Below are 18,795 nucleotides of genomic sequence, written 5' to 3'. Positions count from 1 at the left end.
CCTTATTTGATAAAAATAAGTAATTTATTCTAATATCTTATTGATTTTCCAATAAGAATGTGACTGCTGCTGTATTGGTTAAGTCTGTAAAAAACAGACTCAAAATGTAATGGCTTGCTCACATAGAGTCAAAAACAGGGGTTTTCTGGGGTGGGAGAGTAAGTGGGCATCAAGAACAACGAATATCTGAGGTCTTACCCACTCTCAAGCTCATGAGTTAGCCTGGAGTAACTTCCACAAGTTTTATGGAAGCTCTCACAGAAGACACTAAATATCTGGGTTAGAGACACGTGACTTTATTACTCATGCCACAGCAACAGGGTAAGTAAGCTTCATGTTCCCCAAGTCTTACAGGGTCAATTTGCAGAGTCCCAAGTGTACTCTGTGCATGGAGAAGGCTTGAGTCAAAGCTAAGGATCCTTGAGTTTAGGAAACCCCAATCTTTTATAGAGAGCTGAAAGTAAAATGCCTTTTGCCCCAGAGGGGGATGTTGCCTTTATTATACTGGGCAATAAAGAAACATTCCCTTTGCTTCTAATGGAGATAGTAGCACTGTTTTCTAAAGCTGTTCATTACACGAATATCCTTGAAAAGATAGTCTGAAACAAAGGCAGCCAATGCCTGTGCTCACAGGACATGCAGAAACATGCAAGACCCTTGGAGAATTGTCTCCCAACATTTCTGGGGTGAGAGAGGGAGAAGATGATCTACTGCACAAAGTTATTCAAAGCTCCAGACTTATGGTGACTCTACTATGTTCAACACATGGCTTTTAAGGTAGGGCATGTCACCATCACAGGCAGCTGGAAAGGGCAGGATTTGGAGGAGCATCCATGGGAGGTTTTATGAGTCAAGCTTGCACACCACTTCCTAACATTCCATCCCTAGAACTTGGACACATGGCCACACCTCACTGAAGAGGAGGATGGGAAATGTCACTTAACTCTGTGGCCAAGAAGAAGGAAAGAACAGGCTTGAGTGGAGACAGAAATCTCTACCACATTGCCAATGTTGATAGTGATCAATCCACAAGTTTCTCTGGTTTTCATTTCAAGTGAAAAAAAACTACACACACACACACACACACACACACACACACACACATACACGCCTAAGAGTGAGGCTTTATATTTCATAGCATAATAGAATTTTAGAATTGGAAGGACCTTTAGAATAATTCAGGCCAGCCATCTACCTCTCCCTTCATTTTAGGGTGAAGAAACTGAAGCTCAGAAGAGTTAAATGGCTTAGGTATGTGACTTGCTAAACACAATGGGTTATTCAGCTGAGTTGAGATTTTTCAGATCTCCATTCTACTGCTCTTTGACCTGTGCCAAACTTGCCAACTCATGGGACCCTTTTGTATTTTAAATAACCATTCCCCAATTAGCAGGTTTTTACTATTTGGAATTTTGATTATTAAGATTTCCTAAATCATGGAATGTGTATGTCATTTATTTATTTAAGACATTTATTGAGCCATGGCAGACATGGTTCTAGTTACTGGAAATACCACTGTGAATGGGCCAGCTGGCCCATTCATAGAGCTAATATTGATAGTCCATGATATTTAGAACTAGTGACCCAGTGCACAGATTTGTGCACATTGAAAGAAAATTAACTAGAAGAAATATTTTAATATCACTATTTGCTCTTCTCTATAATAGAAGTGTCAACCAAATTCATGATGGATAATGACAGATCGAAACACACATGTGCAATTGGAGCCAGCAAGAGCTTTATATGTATTGTGCATGTGCAAGTCAACTTAGCCTTTTATATATATATATATAGATAAACTTGCTTAATTAGATCTGCTTTCTGATTTAGCTAAACTTTTTTCAGCCCAGTGAAGCACCCCAACTCTTTCAGGCAATTGTCAGCAACACAGCAGTAAATATCAACATGAAGCAGATTATTATTATAGATCATGCAGGGAGAACAAAGGGTGAAATATTTAACTGTAGCAATGTTTGACTATATTCTGTGCAGTGAGAAAACCTGAAGTCATTTTCAAGGCCCACCATTTCTTACTTTTTTTCAGTCGGGTCAATTTTCTAAACTTTCTAAAACTCCGTTTTCCAGCTAATGAAAAGAAAATAGGATTCTACCAAGTCTCTTATATATCTACTCCAGGACTTCTGTGAGGATCAAATGAGATGAGGCACCTGAAAACGCTTCACAGACGTTTGGTTAAAGTGTAAAATGTTTGCACCTGGCTGTAAAGCAAGTCATGTTCCTGGGCTGAAGAAACTGCAAGGAGGCTATTCGTTAGGGAGAGGAAGCTGGGTGTTACTATGTGACGTCATTTCCTGGTGCTCACAGCCACCATTTCTGGGCTGGGCTGGGCTGTGGGCCGCATTTTGTGCCATGGGGTCTTGGCAGCATCGGCTGTGATTTGGTGGGGTGTCTCTCCGAGGTGGTGGTGAGGCCTGTGTCCCACTTGGGGGAAGCTAAGTGTTGCTTTGTTGGCACCAGGTCCGAGGTGCCATTTCCTTGTAAATGGCCAGTGCGCATCATGGCAGCTCCTGCATTGAACATCTGCCTCCTAGTGGCCAGTGTGTGTCATAGCAACCAGTCGGATGGTCAGAGGGACACTTAGCATATTAGCCTTTTATATACTAGTATATAGGTAGTTGACTTTTCATTGTGGGAGACACTATGGCTAGTTTCTGGTATAAGCCATTACATATGGATTCCAGACAATTTACATTTTCTATTGCCAACTTAAATCAGATAGCAAAGACTCGGCAGCTTTTAAGTTTCTTTACAATTAGTTCATAGCAAGATTTCTTTTGTGAGTCATATAACAACTTTTAAAATAAGCCTGATGCATTACTTCTGTAACAAATAAGTTATTATTATTTTGTTGTTGCCTTTGGGTTAACAGTTTTTATTATGTTAAAGATGGAGCTTTGTTTCAAGTCTCAAACAGATTGGAACGTTTTTAATAGAATTCTCATTCACATGTTTTGATTTATCAAAGCAGTTTATGTTTACATATAAAAAATTTCTTCCTGTTCCCTAGAGAGGTCCATAATATACTCAGTGCAAGTTGAGCATCAGAAATATAATGCAGTCAAATGACGGAATAAAATTCAAGAGAAACTGCTGAAGCTTTGCTCTTTAAAAGAAAAATCTATGTTTCTACGTTACAGTGTGTGTATGTATTATGGAAATATCTAGAAGATACACAGCACCCCATGCATAAAACTATTGTTTATGAACAAGTATATATAATGCAGTTTGTTGAAAAGGGGTTCGATTTAAAGCAATAGTGCATGAAATAAGCATAATCTGGCATGTGGCAAAGAGGTATAGACTGTGAGTCTCAACAATCAGGATCTATTCATGATGGTGCTTAAAAAACTATTCAATATAAATATTTGTATAGCATTTTATGGTTGAGAAAGCCCCTCTCCGCATTTGACAACAAGTAACATTTATTGAGCACTTGTCATGTGCCAGATGTGGTGATGTCATTTAATTCTTATAACACCTCTATGAGATAAGTGCTCAATGCCTCTTCAACCTCTCCTTCCTAGTTGACTTGATCCACTGACTGCCTAGACACCTCTCACCCAGACTAGGTCACTAGGGAGAGCTTTTGCCTCCTCCTTTGGTATACAGTTCTCTCCTTCTGAAACTCGAATCTGGTTCACGGTATTGATTATTTGGTGGAATGGGGGAGGCAACCTGGATACACAATCACATTATCTTTTTATTTCTGTACCTCACCAGGGTCAATGGGAGAATTAAATAGGCTCAGAGCAGAATTTCCCCGAAGTTCTCAGACATTCACGCTTAGATTGATGTATTTTAATACCTCACAAAAACCCTTTCTTATTTTGTTGCTTCTTTTGACTTTGCCCAGCTGTATTCCCTACCCAGCCTGGTTGGTCCCCAGTGCTGCCTACCTTCATGCCCAACTTAGAATTGCATGTCTGTGCCTACTGTTAATCTGCCATTCAGTGCAAGACAAGGGATGGGTTTCAGTTCTTGGCCCTATTATTTGACATCAGTGCATGTCTTCCTGGGAAGTAACTCCAATTCTATTTTGTTTATGTTTTTCTTTTTGGTTAATTCCATGTGTACAAACTGTCTATGCTTTTTTGATCCAAGCTGTACAAAGATTGAGGCATTTACTCCCATTATATCTTCATTTTATTTCTTGTTTTTCCCCATCTTTTGAATGTTGCTTTCTTTTTTTTTTTTAAATATATTTTATTGATTTTTTTACAGAGAGGAAAGGAGAGGGACAGAGAGCTAGAAACATCTACGAGAGAGAAACATCGACCAGCTGCCTCCTGCACACCCCCCACCAGGGATGTGCCCGCAACCAAGGTACGTGCCCTTGACCAGAATCGAACCTGGGACCCTTCAGTCCGCAGACTGACGCTCTATCCACTGAGCCAAACCGGTTTCGGCTTGAATGTTGTTTTCAATGGCAGCTGGATTTTCTTCACTTATGTCTGCTTATTTTTCAATTACCATTGGACCACCTTGTATATTATATATATTTTCCCTTTGGTAAATACTCTCATATTACATTGATTCTAAGATGCATATTTTTTCACATTTTAACATCTCTGAAATCAGCATGCATCTGATGGTGGTTGCCATCTCACAATTAATTGCAGCACTTTTAAAATTCCTTAATGGAATATGAAGTAATGATGCATTTTAAAATAATCAAGGCTTCCTACATTTGATGAAATAAAGTGAATACAATCATAACAAATGAAGAGTCTGAGGTACAAAGAGGATAGTCAACTTTCCAAAGATCATGCACTGTGACAGGTGAAGCTGGGCCACGTTGACCCTGAGCAAGCTGACTCCCAAGTCCTTGGTTTGTAATCTGTACTGTGGTGAGGGAAAGTGATGGGTAGAGAGGCAAGTGACTTGCCTAAGGGCATGAGGCTGCTATGGGATAGAATTAGGATTTGAATGCATTCTTTTTCCAAGTAACACACTAGTTGGTATATGACCTTAAAGGTCACTTAACTTCTCTAGTCCTCAGTCACACCATTCTAAATTCAGGAATGTTGCTTAGAAAAATCTCTATGGTCCAAGTGACCTCTATTATTTTGATTTAAAATAGAGTCGGTTTTTTAATGTTTAAATATTTTAAAAATATCGTCTGGTGTAGGTAATGTGAGCACATGACACACAATTTAAAAGGTAACAAAGAAAGTATAAGAAAAAAGTAATTTTTCCATCTCATGCTCCAGCCACCCAATTCTACCTCCTAAAGGTAAACACTGCTACAAATCCCATGTGCATATTACAGATATATTATACATATATATTTATATGCATATAAACTATGTGTATGTGTGTGTGTGTGTGTGTGTGTGTGTGTGTGTGTGTGTGTACATTTTCAAATGACCAACCATGACTTCACACGGATATCTCCAATCCCAATCCCACAACACAGGACTCGTTCTAATTTTTTCCCTTTCCAAATTTGTGACTCACATCTCCAACATAATCCTTAATATATTTCTTTATTGAATCAATTCCCTTGTATACAAGCAATCTCCTAGGCCATCATTCCTCTACTTTAGGGATATCCTTGTCATCTCATTTGGCCCTGACACCTTGTGCTAACCTGCAGCCCATCCCGTCCCCGTCCCCTCCTCCATGTCAATGCCCTCTCCACATCTAGACTGGGCTCTGCCATCTCACACTGATAGGGTCAGCAGATAAAATATAGGACATCCAGTTAAATTTGAATTTCAGGTAAACAATAATTTTTTTAACATAAGTATGTCCCAAATATTGCATGGGATACACTTATACTAAAAATATTATTCATTTTTTAATTGAAATTTAAATTTAACTGGGCTTCCTGTGTTTTTATTTGCTAAATTTGGCAACCTCACAGGCTGAGATACCTATCAGGACTTAGTGTGAACCTTCTTCATCTCACTGAAGTTTTAACATGCCAAGCTGAGCTGTTCCCCTCCTCAATTGTGTCTGCCTTGATGGGTACTACCTAATAGCTTTTGGGCTGAAATGTTGAGAAAGGAATGAAAGGGAAAGGGATGAGAGAAGAAAGAGACAGGGAAGGGAAGAGAAAGAATGTATTAGACTTAAGATTTACATTTATGATAATTTTTCCCTTTACCCAAACTATATATGGCTGATGATTAAAAAAAAATCCATCCGCCGAAACCAGTTTGGCTCAGTGGATAGAGCCTCGGCCTGCGGACTCAAGGGTCCCAGGTTCGATTCCGGTCAAGGGCATATACCTTGGTTGCAGGCACATCCCCAGTAGGGGGTGTGCAAGAGGCAGCTGATCGATGATTCTTTCTCATCGATGTTTCTAACTCTCTATCCCTCTCTCTTCCTCTCTGTAAAAACTCAATAAAATATATTTTTAAAAAAATCCATCCACATGGTCAAAAATGCCACCTAGAGTCTAACAATACTAAACGATGTCAATCCTAAGTCAACTAATACTAAGTTAATTAAGTTAAGAACAATACTGAAGAGGTATGTTTGGAAGTTCAGAAGGATTATGAAGTCCTGCTTTCGACAAAATTAGGTGGGCAATTTTGTTGCTTAGTGCCTCCCAGAAAAAAAGAAAACCTTATGCAGGAAAAAAGTATTTTAGGCCAATGAGCCTTCTTTTGATGACTGCAATAAGGGAACATACATATCATAAATAATACAAAAAGAAAGAATTAAAACATTCTTCAAAAAGAGCAAAAAAAGAAGAAAAAACACCATTCCTCAAGCTAACCTTGCGTATTTTACAGATTGAATATTACCTTTTAGAAAATAACAACAATGAAACATTGGGTTACAATATTTTATTTGGCTCAAAACAATAATCTTGGCTTTTTACAGATTTGTGATTAATTTCAAAGCACAGGCACATTAAAAGTAAATGCCTTTCTGCTCTGGTTTTTTTTTTTTTTTCTCTCCTTAGCCTAAAGTGGACAACCAGCAGATGAAGATGCTCAAACAAATGATTCAAAGTCAGGAATAGGGTTTGGCAAGACATCCATAGCATGTGGAATTATTTTAAAAGGAAAAAGGGGGAAAGATCCACAGAGAACACCTGGTTGTGTTGGTGCTAAGGGTAAATAATGAGAGCACATGGAGGCTTGAATTTAGTGGGAAAGGCATCAAGGGAGGGCAAGATACATGGGCAGATCCCAGACTTCCAGGCGTTATGTTGTATGTGGAACAGTGGGACGTTCATTTTGTGCCTTCATAAAAGGAAATGTTCTAGAAGCAACTACATGTGTAGTATCTGGATATTGCCTTTTGGGGCAGAGTGAGGAACCACGGGTCAAGGAGTTGAACTGGTTTTTGGAGAAAAAGAAATGCTCAGAAGTACAATATATTCCTGTACACTTCGCCTTCATACTAGAGAGCTGTGGGCAATTAGGACACTGATGGAAAGGAAACAGCTGGGAGCTCTCTCTGCCCCGCACAAGGTCTCAAGATGGCTATGGAGGGAAGAGGAGTGTGAAGTGGGACAATGTGGGCTTTGGAGCCAAATGCAAGCTGGCTCCAAAGTTTTGTTTGGAGCCAACTTACTGGTTGCCTAGGGTAGGAAACGAGTTCCTCAGTTCTGCAATAGCTCTTTCTTATTCTGTTGAAATACTACCTTGCCAGGTATTGAGAGGACCAACAAAGAAAAAAATAGGACAAAGGGTCTCCAGGTGTGGACCCGGACCAGTAGCATCAGCCCCACATGGGATCTTGTTAGTATTGCAAGTTACTGGCTCCACCCCAGGCCCACCGAATGAGAGTCACTGATTCAAAGGTTTCATGAGTCAGCTGGGTGATTCTGGTGATTTGAGAACCAGTGAATTAGGAAAAGCCCCTTGCACATAATCCATGTGCAAAAGTGGTAACTACCTTTATAAGCATCATAAGTGTGATCTTTCTTCATTTGCTGTCTCCGCTGTTTTTCCAACTCTCTCTCTGTTTTCATTATTAAAATATTAGAGAGAGGCCTGGTGCATGAAATTTGTGCACTTGTGGGGGGGGGGGAGGGCACATGGCTCCCTCAGCCCAGCCTGCGCCCTCTTGCAGTCCGGGAGCCATCGGAGGATGTCTGACTGACGGCTCCTGAATTGAGCATCTACCCCCTGGTGGTCAGTGTGCATCATAGCAACCGGTCGCTCCACTGTTTGGTCAATTTGCATATTAGCCTTTTATTATATAGGATATTAGTGTTGCCTTCTGTCTTCTCTGTTATAAGGGAATGGAGGGGCTGAGAGCAGAACGTGGGCAGAGGCTGGGCTTCCACAATCAGACTCGCACCCCAGGGATCCCGACACTCACCCCCTGATGCTTTGCAAGTCTTATCTAAGACTCCTGTTAAATGCCACCCCACTGGCCCATGCATCAACCAGCCAACTCCCGAGACCCTTAAAGGGAGGTGAAGGAAGCTTGCAGGAAGATTGTTCTCATCATCTGGCCGGCCCCATCTGGATTGTGACATTTCCTCTCTTTCCATCTATCCTCCTTACTGCAGACAGGTCATCTTCCTAATTTAAAAAGATCTGAGCCTGTCCCTCTTCTACTAAAACCGTCTCTAGCTTCTGTAAGATTTTGCCCTTAAGAGTCAGCCAAACTTAGCGTAACATGTAAGGCAGTTCCCAATCTGACTCCAAAGGACCTCTGCAGCCTGATGCACCTCTTACTTCCTGTATACCCCTGCTCTCCCAATCCCTTCACCCTCTTCTCCCCACCCCCAACACCCACAACACACATGCACATGCGGGACTTGGACAGATGGGAAAGCCAGTGGTGAGAGGAGGCTCACTGGTAGATGCTACCTTTGAAGTGTTTCAGGCAAGAGGAACAGACATGTGAAACAGCTTGGGGAACTACAGCGTGGTCTTGGGACTATTTCTAAATTGTAAATTAGTAGGAGAGGGTGTGGAGACAGGCCTGAAAAGCAGGCTGAGGGCAGATCTTTAATGATCTGCTCACTAAGGCACCCAACAAAGGCCAAGCTACACACACATATGCAAATTTCAACACAATGCAGAGGGGCTACTAGTTAGATTAAGATGTTTTTGATAACAAGTAGTCTTGCTATCTCTATGAAATAGCTGGGAAAAGTGAGACTCAGAGAAGACAAACCGTGATCCATGAGCTGCTCACACTACCAAAATACTAAGGCTTCGCTTCCAAGCTGTCCCTCGGCTCCCAACCACTGCGCTGTTCTGCATCTAGTCTTTGCCTGGCCCTTTAAAAACCAGAGGTTGACTTCAAATTTGGACTATCGCTCTAACTCCAACTCAAAATCTTTTCACCAAGGTCCTCAATTACATTTTGATTGTAAAAGATTTCCTTGTAATTACAGCCTTAATTGTTATTATTTATTCCTTAACAACGTGGCGAGGAATGGTCTGAGAGTTACACAATTATTTATTTTGAGGATCTCCTTGATAAATTCTTGATGGAGAGCCTCCTCTGTCTGCACAGCTGGTATGAATATCCATAGAAGGCTATTTATGCAATTTGTCAGCTCTGTAAGTGTCAATTTTTCAGAGTGGGTGTCTTTAGTGGCCTCCACTTATGTTAGAAAAATTTTATGAATGTATTTACTTCTGAATTCTTTTCTGAAAATATGTGGGAAAAACAACCTTGAAAATAACATTTTGTTCTTGAAGAGATGGCTGTTTTTCTCCATCTTTCAGAAGGTGATTGAAAAAACTTACATCTAAGGAAGCACAGTGAAACCTTAAAGTATAGGGGGGAAAAAAACAACAGAGAAATCAGTGTGTCAAAATGGACTTAACTGAAATGACCCTAACAATGACAATGTTAATAGCCACACTAAGGCTGATAAGTGCTTTTAGTGAAGTATCTAAAACTTTTTAAGTGTTTCCTTTCCATGCTGACCAATTTTATATATACCTTAGGGGAGAAAGGGTTATTGATTTTTTTGGCCTCCATTTAAAAATTGTCAATATTAAGACATATCTTAAATTGTAAACTAATTAAATTAATTAACTTTAGCCTGCTGAATCTCTCAAACTTTTATGAACTTTGAAGGAAAATATTTTGTTTGTAATTTATTATCACCACAGAGCTTATTCTATAGTATCAAAGCAAAAAAATCTGTTGAATAAATGAATGACAATATTAATAAACCACATCAATCAGCCTGAAAATATTTAGCAAATATTTCATCCTTTTGCACTGTGCACTGTATGCCTTGGAACATGGCTTCCACTTAAAATTAGTTAAAATATATATATTTTTTGTTTCTAGATATTTATTTTACAAATAAAGTGGCATATGTGCAAATTAATCTAAGAACAGAAATATTCACTACAGCATAAGTTGCAATATAATAGCCAAAGATTGAAGCAATCTAAATGTCTGTCAATAGAAAACTAGTTACAATGGAATACTCTGCAGCCATCACCAAGAATGAGCATCTGTATACAAGCATATACTCACAGATACTGTGGGTTTGATTCCAGACCACCACAATAAAGTGAATGTAGCAATAAAATGAGTCACACTTTTTTTATTTCCTAGTGCATATAAAAAGTATGTTTACATTATACCGAGTCTAGAAAGTGTGCAATAACATTACATCTAAAACATGTAAATATCTTAATTTTAAAGTATTTTATTGCTTAAAAATGCTAACCATCATATGAACCTTCAATTAGTTGTAATCTTTCTACTGGTGAAGGGTTTTACCTTCAATGTGTAAAAAAAAAACATCGCAGTATCTGTGAAGTGCAATAAAACAAAGCAAGCCTGTATATCACTAAATTAAAACAGCAAAAGAGTGCTTTAATTTTGAAAATCTCAACTTATAGAATGCTTGCATGGATAATACAAAATTCTTTTTTTCTGTATTTCTTTTTTTTTAGAATAAGTTGCAGACATAATGCTTTATCACATCTGACTCCAACTTAAAATCCTACAAAATAGGGCATTCTCCAGCATACCATTAATGCAAACATCAAAATCAGGAAATTAACCTCAGTATATTCCTGCCAACTACTTCTCTGATTTCTTTCCAGTTTTGTTAATTAAACTATTTTTTTTTTTAATAGCAAAAAGATGAAGTCCAGAGTCATGCATCTCATTTAGCTGCCATTGAGTTCTAATCTCTGTGCTCACTCTTGGTTTTCTCTGAACTTTTATGACCTTGACACAGTTAATTTGTAGACTATCCCATATTTGGGCTTTCTGATGTTTCCTGATTTGTATAGGTTATACATAATTGGCAAGTTATTCTTCTCATTGCATCCTATCATGGTTTCAATTTATCTCATTACTGGATTTTAACTTTGATCCTTTGATTAAGGTGATGTTTGCCAGATTTCTCACTGAAAAGTTATTATTTTTTCCCTTTGTAATTAGTAAATATTTATAAGAATAGGGCTCTGATATGTATGTATTTATTTAAATTGGTATGTATTGTGTAGTTTAGGATAGCCTTAATGGAGCACAGGTTTTTTGTGTTTTTTTTTTTTAATGTATTTTATTGATTTTTTACAGAGAGGAAGAGAGAGGGATAGAGAGTTAGAAACATCGATGATAGAGAAACATCGATCAGCTGCCTCTTGCACAACCCCCACTGGGGATGTGCCCGCAACCAAGGTACATGCCCTTGACCGGAATCGAACCCGGAACCTTTCAGTCCGCAGGCCGACTCTCTATCCACTGAGCCAAACCGGTTTCGGCTGGAGCACAGGTTTTGTATTTTGACATAACCTCAATCTAACCAGGTATAGAAGCCCTATTTTCCTTTTCTCTAAGAAATTAAGCCTCCCAATTTTTTCATTTTCTGTTCTCATGTAATTTTTCCTCATAATTTGAAAAAATATACACCCTTGAAAGAATATATTAAAGCAAGGGCACATAATAAAACAATGGGTGGGTTGTGAGGAGATGTAATATACCCTCGAAAAATAATAGAACACTCACTATTCTCAAAATATTCAATTTCATAATATTGCACATAGTAGCCACTACTTCTGGTGACTGCTAGTGACAGATACTGTCTGTTGCCTGCCTAATAATCATTCCTGACCCCCTTCTTTCTTGTTCAGATAGAGACCAAAGATCCCTGGATCTCTGGGAAGATAGCATCCTCCCCTTAGCCCCTAGGATAATTAGTTTATATGGGCAAAGGTGACTTTATTCCCCTTGGCCTATGACTGGTCAAGGAGTGGGTATATGACTCTGATCTGGCCAATAAAGTGTAACGGGAGGGCTAGTAGGGAAGACTTTCCTCCCTGATTAATAATACAAAGCTACTTGAGAACAAGGTCTTTTAATCCCTCTCCTCCCAACGTAGATAATGCCTAAAGGCGCAATAGCCTTTCACAATTGCAAGGAGACAGCAAGAGGATAAAAGCCAACTTTCAAGAATGAGAGCATGGAAAAAACAAGATCCAGGTCCCTGATCTATTGTTGAGCTGCTGACTCAATGCCAGCAACCACCTACCTCAGGGATTCTTGTTATAAGAGAAGAATAAAATGTCTATTTGTTCCAGTCTCTGAAAGTCAGGTTTCTGTTATCTGCAGTCAAACGGCAGTCTTTCCAACTGAAAGGCTGATTAAAGAACTGTTCCACAGTCCCAATTTCTGCTAAGAAAAGATCACTGCTAGTATTCTATCCTTCACTGAAAGATAGGAACTGGAGAATTTAGGTAATAGGTAAGGGCTTTCTTTAGAGTAAATGAAAGTACAGTTCAGTGTCTACATGTTAGTTTTGTGTTTAAGGGATTAAATGGTGTATTCATATTTTCGTGTATGTACATAAAAAACACTTAAAGGATAAATACATGCACAGCCACAGAACTAAGGTCAAGAAGGAACAGATGAAGTGGGCATGCCGAGGGAATGAGGAATAAAAGCCAATCAGGAAATCCTACAAATAAAAGCCCAGCAACCGAAATGGTGGAATGACCAGAATGACCAGAGACCAGAACAACCACAGCCCTTGGCCTGGCCGGCCCCGCCCCCCAGTGGGGACCCCACCCTGATCTGGGGCCCCCATTAGGGCAGGCAGGCTGGCCCCCACCTGTGTACCGAGCCTCTATCCTATATAATAAAAGGGTAATATGCAAATTGACCCTAACAGCAGAATGACCAGAACGACCGCTTGACTAGTCACTATGAGGTTCACTGATCACCTCTTGGTCCCTTTCTCTGGCCAGCAGGCTCCGATCGCCCAATGGCGAACAGGGAACTGGGGGTGGGTGGCAGGGGACCCGGGCGGTGCCAGGCTAAGGCCCTCACCCCGCCGGTCGCCCCACACACAGAGGGAGACCCGCAGCAGGGGGTGGGGCCCGCAAGCGGGCGGGAACGGCTAACCTCTCGGACCCCTCCCCCAGCCGTCAGGTTCCAATTGCCCAATGGGGAATGGGGAACCGGGGGTGGGTGATGGCAGGGGCTGGGGCTGGCTGCAGGCAGCTGGGGAAGTTGGCCCTGATCGCAGGCCAGGCCTAGGGACCGTACCTGCACATGAATTTCATGCGCCGGACCTCTAGTAGAAGAATAATTTCATTATGGAAAATTGTGGTTACAAAAAATACCATTTTTTTTTTGATAAAACTATGTTTTGGTTTTTATAAGACCTTCTGGCTGACTAATTTTGGGCAAATCCCTTAAACTCTCTTAAACCTATAGGATGAGTAGCCAACAGCTGTGTAATTAGCCTTCTTTAGCTCTAGAACTATACAATTCTGTAATGTACCATTTAATAACATCAACATATACAATAGTTAAATTGTTAAACTTAACAATTTAAATTATTCAAGTTACATCATTTCAACTAGAAATTCTCATCTGGATAACTTTACAATGGCTTAGTGGCAGCACCTTTGAAACAGCCTGGAATGAGTCAGGTTAAACAATTCTGACTTGTTTCCATTACTACACATTAAGCTATTTATGCTAGTTAATACTGCAACCTACCTTCCCTCCCCCTTGTCTGCCATTCCTGATCCTCTTTACTCTGCTCTACTTTTTTCTGTTCTCCATATCACTTAAGACTCCTAACATCCCAAATAATTAACTTATTAATTATGCACTGTGTTAATGATCTCTGCCCCCACACTACAAACTTTGTTCTTAGTGTATATCAACTACTTGGTGAAGAGTAAACATTCAACAACTGTTTTCTGAATGAGTGAATGAATGAAGTCATGGTAGTGTACGAGATCCATTTAAACATCAAACTTTTATATATATATTTGGGAAGAGCAACATAAAAGATCGGTTGTCACACTTGGATGGTTGGCTGGTTTGTCAGGAAAATACAGACTTGCAAGTTATTTGTTTGTTCCTGGCTCATCCTATATAATAAAGAGGTAATATGCAAATTGACCCTCATGCCCTCAGAATATGGCTGCTTATGACCAGGCCAGCAGGGGATTTAGTGAGGGATGACCAAATGACTGAACAGCAGGCTGCATGGGGCAACCAGGCCGGCAGGGAGGGGGCAGTTGGGGGTGACCTGGCTGGCAGCAGGGGGAAGTTAGGGGCGACCAGGCCAGCATGGGGGACAGTTAGGGGCAATCAGGCCAGCACGCAGAGGCAGTGAGGGGCAATCAGGTTGGCATGGGAGGGGGGGGCAGTTAGGGGTGACCATGCAGGTAGGCAGGGGAGCGATTAGGAGCCAGCGGTCCAGGATTGTGAGAGGGATGTCTGACTGCCCCAAGGAGTCCTGGATTGGAGAGGGTGCAGGCTGGGCTAAAGGGACCCCCCTCCTCATGCACAAACTTCATGCACCGGGCCTCTAGTATTTTATAACAGAAAGTTATGCAGTAAAAGTTGGGATCTTAAGAACTCAATAATAATAAGCAAATCTAATAAAGTCAATTGTTCAATATTAGTGTTAACTTAGATGTCCTTGGGTACTGAGAGCGTGTGGGTGTGAGAATGAGTCACATTTTAAGACTACTCCTAAGGCTCAGAACTCAAGAGCTCCTTGCCCCTCAAAGAGAGAAATTCAGTCCTTTTGCTTCCTTGGGTATCAGTTCAAGCTTCCAAGAGAGGTTTCTTCCCGTGAAATGCACCTCACCCTGCCCACTCCTCTGCTCTCCTTGGCCATAGTTCTTGCTCAGCCTGTCTCACTGGTGGCTGAGTGCTGAACTGCTCTGAAGTCACCAGGCTGCTGTCACCTTAGGCTACCCAGGCAGTGGTGCTGACCCATCCTGAGCCTCAAATACGATTGGGGTCAGTACTTTTCCCATTGCCTTCAGGGTAGTGCCTGCCCCCTGAAGGTAGTGCTAAAGGTCCCCCTATTTAAGTCCTGGGTTCTATGAAAATTCAGGGACTATAACAGGTGTGTTTTGGTAGAGGGAGACAGAACTCCTAATTCAACATTTTAGGGTGAAAGAGACATCCTAACCTGCATTTGGAGCCTGGACCCACTTTTTGTTGTTGATTCTGTGACCTCTGGTAACTTACCCGCCTCTCTGAAGATCAGCGTCTACATTTGTAGAATAGGCATGGGGATAATACCTACCTCACAGGGTTATTTTAAAGACTATGTCAAGGGCATGTGAGGCACTAAAAGAAGGTTCTGGGTTTAAGTGTCTTAAAGGAGGGTCTAAATTAATTCTCAAATGTTAGCACTTATAACCATTATCATCTTCATTTTATCTCCTTCCTTCTCTTTCTTCCTTCACCATCATCATCACCATCACCACCACTATCACCATCGTAACTACCACCATCACCACCATCATCTCGATCATCACCATCATCGTCATCATCATCTCTTGGATCTAGCTGGGACCTCTGCAAACTAGATTTCTATCAGAACTCAATTACTGTATCTTCCCAACACAGCAAACACACTATTTAATTTTTTGGAGGAATTATTTTTTAACTTCCGAAAACACAATTGTTAATTGACCAAGAATTTAAAAATTTAGAGAAATATGACAGATAAAATACTGCTTAATGTAGCTTCTAATGTAAATAAATATCAAGAATTAAAAATTCCCTTTAAAAATTATCATACCTAAAAGATAATCTTGAATTTTAGTCATAAAACTCAGTATCTAGAATTAAAGAAAATCACAGAAAAAAAACCCATGAAATTGGCTGTATTACAAAATTCTTACCCCTAAATGAAACAGAGAGAGGGTGTAGATATTCTGCTACCATCTAAGGCCCCCTCCTTTAAGTCCAAACCCCAGGGGAGAAAAGAGATAATTTTGAGGCACAGTACCTCAAATGAAAATACGAGGTATTGTCAAGGAATGTAAAAATCTCTCTGTTTTTCTACAGGGGAGAGATATGATAGGTGGTCATATTGAGAACATTTATAAAGCTTTAGACAGGATATTTGGAAGATGGCCTCACTGAGAAATATTGGAAAGGGATGCACTTTGCCAAAATGATTCTTTGAGAAACTAAAAATCAATAAATTGAAATAGAGAAAAGTGGACATAAATTTGGAACTCAAATTTTGATATCCATCTCCTGGAAGACAGAACTGGGTGCAATAGACAACAATCTTTCTTTGTTATATTTTGATAGTTTAATACAACTCTTTTGTAGACTCTCTGGACCATTGTTTCTTGTGTGTGTGTGTGTGTGTGTGTGTGTGTGTGTGTGTGTGTGTGTGTTTTAAAATCATGGCTCCTTGCTCTTTTATTGAGGGTCGGGGGAAATTAAGATTTTTTTCCCTTAAATTTTCATTTTAAAATTATTTTAAACTTACATAAAATGTACAAAAAGTCAAAGACCTCTGGTATATCCCCTTCAATCAGGTTCCCAAATATTGGCATTTTAGTACATTTGTTGTTGTTTTTTTTATCATTCTCTCTCTCCCTCATACACATGCATGCACACACTATACATAGATGTGCATATTATAATATATTTTTGAAGCATTTGAAATAAAGTTTCAGATAATTTATCCCATGGCTCTTTAATATTTTAATGTGTATTTTCTGAAAGTGAGGACACTTTCCTACAGAATCATAATCAAACATTGGGGAATTGACATTAATAAAATATTACCATCTAATCTACAGATCCATTCAAAATTTTCCAACTGTCCTAATAATTTCATTTATGAAGTCCAAGATCTAACCCAAGATCACATGTTGTGTTTAGCTGACATATTTATTCAGTTGTCTTCAATCTAAAAGACAATCTAGTTCCTTAGTCTTGCATGACCTTGATATGTTTGGAGTACAAACCAATTACATTGTAGAATGTCCCACAATTTGGTTTGTCTGATGTTTCCTTGTAATTTATGGGTTTTTGGCAGAAGTATCATGGAAGTGATGTGTGTCTTCTCAGTGCATCATTACTAGAGGTACATTGATGTCCATATGTTTCATTCTTGGTGCTGTTAATTCTTATCACTTGCTTTAGATGGTATATTCTAGGTTTCTGTGTTGTAAGGTTATGTAATATGTATTTTGTATATATTAATTAATGATTTTATTGTTGTAAGTAATTTGAAAAGAAAAGTTTTGACTATGTAAACATCCTGTTCCTGAATCAGTTATTTCTATAATGGTTCATAATTGGTGGTTTTGTGAATTCTATTATTCCTTTTACATGTATGACATTCTACTATAAAATACAGCTTTCCCTTCTCTATCTAATTATCTATCAGTCTATCTATCCATCCATCTGTCATTTATACCAGTATTGACTCAGGTTTCTGTTTTACTCAATGTTTTATAATCCATTATCTATATACTAGAGGCCCAGTGTACGGATTCATGCACTGGTGGGGTCCCTCGGCCTGCCTATGCCCTCTTGAAATCCAGGACCCCTCAGGGGATGTCGGACTGCTGGTTTCAGCCCAATCCCCGCAGGCCAGGCCGAGGGACCCCACCAGTGCACAATTCTGTGCACTGGGCCTCTAGTATGCATACAAGATCTTTGGTTAATCTCTTCCCACCCTCCCCCTTCCCCCCTTCCCTCTGAGATTCATCAGTCTGTTCCATGTTTCCATGCCTGTGATAATATGATAATTTTTGCTTCCACTCAGCGTTAAGCGTCTGCTCCCTGGTGGTCAGTGTGTGTTATAGCTATTGGCTGCTCAGCTGGTCACTTAGGCTTTTGTATACCCTATATAATAAAAGCCTAATATGCAAATTGTCTCCTTGGGCAGTCATTTGACTGGGAGACCTGGAGTTCAACTGCTCACTATGATGTCCACTGACCACCAGTGGGCGGTGTGGAACATGGCAGGTGTTGGCAACGTGGTGCTGGCAGCGGGCAGTAGTGGAGGCACTGCTGGCTCTGATGGGCCCTGATGAGAGCGGGACTGCAGTGGGATGGTGGAGCAGGTAAGAGGCAGCACCAGGCTAAGGCGGGTGTGAGCGGGGGCCCAAATGCCCGGCCGATTGCCCTACAGATGGTGACCAGCGGGCGGCAGGCCCTGATCACCCAATTGGGGCCAGGTCCTGGGCTGGGATAGTCAGGCTCCCCGTGGGTTTGCAGAGAAGCTGGTTTGTGAGGCGGGCCGGGAGAGAGCACACTGCCTGCCAGGCTTTCGTGCAGCGCTGCTGGGAGGCCCAGAGGCCCACACTGTGCCCTGGCCCACAGCGTCTGGCTGTGCTCACGCATCTTTGCATGGGGACATGGGTGCTGTGACTCAGGTGGAGGGGGTTGCGTGGGGGCCTGGGGGCCCAGGTGCTGCCCAGGGCCAAAAGGTCAGCTGGTACATGCCCTTCCACACCAGACACTTGCACTTCAATCACCGGCCAGGCCTAGGGACTGCACCCGTGCACGAATTTCATGCATGGGCCTCTATTATACTAGTAGATATAAAAGGCTAATTGACTGACCGACCATCTGTCC

Source organism: Eptesicus fuscus, chromosome 15, assembly GCF_027574615.1.
Source record: "Eptesicus fuscus isolate TK198812 chromosome 15, DD_ASM_mEF_20220401, whole genome shotgun sequence".
Lineage (NCBI taxonomy): Eukaryota > Metazoa > Chordata > Mammalia > Chiroptera > Vespertilionidae > Eptesicus > Eptesicus fuscus.
The sequence above is the reverse complement of the archived record's forward strand: the minus strand, read 5'-3'. Positions refer to the sequence as shown.